General features: G+C 43.4%; 1 long non-coding RNA gene across 1 annotated transcript; it reads left to right on the top strand.

Moving 5' to 3' along the window:
- Positions 1 to 340: 340 nt before the first annotated feature.
- On the top strand, positions 341 to 3,022 carry LOC149978307 (uncharacterized). The gene is made up of 6 exons (XR_016486309.1): positions 341 to 733; positions 1,042 to 1,112; positions 1,200 to 1,376; positions 1,467 to 1,697; positions 1,785 to 2,068; positions 2,148 to 3,022. It is a non-coding gene; the product is annotated as an uncharacterized LOC149978307 (long non-coding RNA).
- The last annotated feature ends 1,253 nt before the right edge of the window (positions 3,023 to 4,275 follow it).

Below are 4,275 nucleotides of genomic sequence, written 5' to 3'. Positions count from 1 at the left end.
CAGAATTATACAGTCACGAGTGCATGGAACTCCCTTCCATGTCATTTAGCGTAAGTGAACAGCAAACCTTGTTTCAAAAAACAAATAAAGCAACACCTCACAGCACAACACATCTCCCCCATGTGACCCCCTTGTTGTGTGTATGTACTGACATGTACAGTGTATGTGTAACTGATAGACGCACGCACACACACACACACACACACTACATGTTAATGTTTTTAAATATATGTCAATTGTAAAGTATTTTCTCTGTAATGTATTTTTTGTTATATGTCGGACCCCAGTAAGACTAGCTGTCGCCATTGGCGTCAGCTAATGGGGATCCTAATAAATCAAATCAAAGAGCAGGGGCCTGTTGCACAAAAGTAGAATTAAGACATCCGGGATAAATGACTCAGCTGAGCTCAATGAAGCCAAAACATGTGCGTCCAGGCTTAATTGGTTGCACAAAGACCAAGCCAGGATGAGCAGACACGGATTCATTAAGCCAGGTGAAACCAATCCTGGATAGGTGCGCGCTCACGGCTCACTCAAATAGACCCCGCCACAGATCACAGATTAACTGATTTACCATGGCAACTAGAGCCGCGTACTTTTCCCCGTCGGAAGCACAAATCCTCATGGAGGCATACGAGGAGGTAAAATATATAATTAAGAAGAAAGGCAACACCGCCACAGTGATAAAGCAAAGAGAAAAAGCGTGGCAAAGTATTGCAGACCGCCTGAATGCGTAAGTAGTGCACAATTACACACTCACCGCTCCGCTGAAACATCACAATTACAATTCAAATATTTAATTCACATCTCCAAAAATGCAGTTGTACTGTAATTATGAAACGGTTAATTTTTTTTATTGAAATGCACTGCAGATATGAGTGAAATTGTGTAAAGTAACTCCATCACACTGTATAAAGCTATGATAAAAATTTTGATATTTTTACTGAAAACAAGACAAAAATACCAAGTAATTTTTTGCAGTGTGACTCCATTAAGTGTGTGTGTGTGTGTGTGTGTGTGTGTGTGTGTGTGTGTGTGTAGATTAAACATGAACGGGCCAAAACGGACATGGCAGCAGGTCAAAATCAAATACAAGAACATTCTGCAGAATGGTATGGTCCCTGACTAATATTTAACAAAGCACAAGCATATATTGTACCCAGAAGGTGCCTGCTCACACATTGTCTGTACTGTTTTAGCAGTGAAAAAGAATACCCACAGACAAGGCACGGGTGGTGGGTCACCAAAGGCTGACCTTACCCCAGCAGAGGACATGGCCTTGGAGCTAAATAAAGGCAGGCCCGTCTTAGAGGGGATCCCTGGGGGGAAAGAGACGAGCATAGGTTCCTCCCAAGATGCCACCCGCTTCATTCAAGGTATGTCCTTCCATCTCTACATGGGATACAACCACATTCATATTGAATCAATTTGGACTGTCTGACTTTGGTTTACCTATTGCCTTGCAGTGTCTGGCAGCACTGTGTTCCTGTTAGAGCCACCAGCACAAGCACCAGACGATGCTGATCCAGTGAGTACTCCATCAAAGGCATACTGTAGGCCTGGCATGTCTTGTCTACTAGCTTCAATATGAATCTGATTAAATGTGATAGGGTGAAGGCCCCAGTGCAGCAGCAACAGCACATGATGGAGACGATGATGAGGAGGAGACCATCTCTCTGGATTCCAGAAGGCATGAGGTATCATGTTAAGACTGTGAAAGTACTATTTACTCTACAATGGTGAGGAGTCCTCATCAAAATCAAAAAATCTAATTTCTTTTACAGGACCCAGATGCTATACAGTGGGAAAACCAGCCTGGCAACATAGTGCGTATTAATAAAAGGACACCACATCCTGCCAAATTCCAGCTGCGCTAATTGTATTGTGTTCACAGAGCTCACAAGCTATCAGAAAGTTGTATGGCAACCACCTCCGGTGCCAAATAGAACTGGCAGACATAGACATTCAGTACAAGAAGAAAAAGATGGAAAATCTTGCACTGGAGTTCTAAATAAAAAAGAGGACAATTAGGAAACTGGACCTTGAAATAAAAAAACTTGAGAGGGAGGTGAGATATGCCTTCAATGTACACTGTATGCTAACTGTAACACAAATGTATTAATCATTATTTTTCTTTCCTCCCCCAGCTCCAAGAAGATGACACAGCTCAAAATAAAAATTAGGTATATTCTCGTAAAGTCAAGTGAGCCATGACATATGAGCTCTTATTGTGAGCACACAGGACGGTGGCATCTTTCTAAGGTTTTTTTTATTTTCCCAGCAATCAGTACAACCAAGTCATCGTTATAAGGCATCGCCCTCTTTTGCCCACCCCCCCCAGCACCAGGTGTGGCCACTAGCCTATATGAAGGCCCAAAATTGTGTGTTCCTTTCTGCTCTGACAATGGCATGCCCATTCGTGCGAGATGTGGTGGATGAAGAAGCACTTGTGCTGAGGAGAGCCTTCAGGTGAGAAAGGGTCTTCAGGGACCGGTTGGACCCACTGGCCTTCCCTGATGACCATCTATATGAAAGATACAGGTTTTCTGCAGATGGCATCAGGTATCTATGCAGACTACTGGGTCCCAGGATTAAGCACCGCACTGCACGGAGCCATGCACTGAGTGTGGAGCAAATGGTTTGTGTGGCCTTGCGCTTTTTTGCTAGTGGAGCCTTCCTGTACTCAGTGGGGGATGCAGAACAGCTGAACAAGGCCACAATTTGCCGCACAATAAGGAGTGTGTGTCTGGCTATCAAAGCATTAGCAGATGTCTTCATCTCCTTCCCTGGCCACAGAAGACTCTGTGACATCAAAGAGGAGTTCTATAGGATTGCAGGTAAGAGGATCTACAAATTACAGGACAACTGTTAACACATAGTAGGATACTCATTACTTTGTGTGACAGGTTTCCCCAATGTCATTGGTGCAGTGGACTGCACACACATAAGGATAAAAGCCCCCTCAGGTGCCCATGAGGCCGATTTTGTGAATAGGAAATCCTTTCACAGCATTAATGTTCAGGTGAACATAACTTTTTGATATTGTCCATTGACGAACACTCTGCATTGCCAGTGATGTGCATTGATTGGTGTAATATTCCTCATCTTATGATTTCAGATGGTCTGCAATGCTGACTGTGTGATCAGCAATGTTGTGGCAAAATGGCCTGGCTCAGTCCATGACTCCAGAATCTTTCGGGCCTCTGAAATCTATCAGTGCCTATCACAAGGTAAGCCACACAACCCCTATTTATAACCATCATGGCTGTGTCAAGAATATCACTGTGTTTATGAGGTAGTAATGATGAGATTTTGTGTTGACAGGTGAATTCTCTGGTGTGTTGCTGGGAGACAGGGGGTATGGCTGCCAGCCTTTTCTCCTGACACCTTTCACAGACCCCCAGGAAGCACAGCAGGCCTACAACCATGCCCATGCCAGGACCAGGGCCAGAGTTGAAATGACCTTTGGCCTCCTGAAGGCACGCTTTCACTGCCTTCACAAATTAAGGGTCAGCCCTGTTAGGGCATGTGATATTACTGTGGCTTGTGCTGTCCTCCACAATGTGGCCTGCCTGAGGAAGGAGAGGGCCCCCAGAGTGCCACCAGCCATGGACTGGGACAATCCGGCAATCTTCCCTGATGACGACAGTGGTCGGCTGCTGAGGGACCAATATGTGTTGAATTATTTTAGTTAGTATGTGTGCTTTCAATTTTGGTTAAATATGTCCTGCGGTGGCAGAGGAATTTGGGTTTTTTTGGGTTCGTTTTTTGACGAATTTGGCCTCTTATGATGTTTGTGCGGTATACTGTGTGTAATACAAGGCTGCAGGGAGGCTACTGCATCCATTCATTTGTCTGTTCAGTTGATGTGTATGGATTTGTCCTGCATTTATTTTAGTGTGCAGACATGCAGGGTGTGTTATACACATTCAAAGGTCTGTATATGTATCATTTTGTATAATATGCTTAGATTCTGTGCTTTCCATCTTGTAGAGTCACTGTGACTTCAGTTTTGAAAGGAGCTGATGGTTTACCTGCTTTGTTTTGTCCTTATTCAATAAAGGAACATAATGTTACACATTGTGTTTTTATATTCATATGGAATGTGTATTTGTTTATATGACAGAGTACTAGGGCCACACTGAAGAAAAAGGATAAAGTCATACATTTATGAGGCTGGTTCTTTCTGCAGAAAAGCTACATATTGTTTTTACAGTTTTGATACTTATGACAATGTGATACTTAATATTCTGGCACATCAGCATGTCTTTGTTT

Source organism: Oncorhynchus mykiss, chromosome 14 (genome assembly GCF_057628025.1).
Source record: "Oncorhynchus mykiss isolate SJ-2025 chromosome 14, ASM5762802v1, whole genome shotgun sequence".
NCBI lineage: Eukaryota > Metazoa > Chordata > Actinopteri > Salmoniformes > Salmonidae > Oncorhynchus > Oncorhynchus mykiss.
This window is presented reverse-complemented; position numbering and strand designations above follow the sequence as displayed.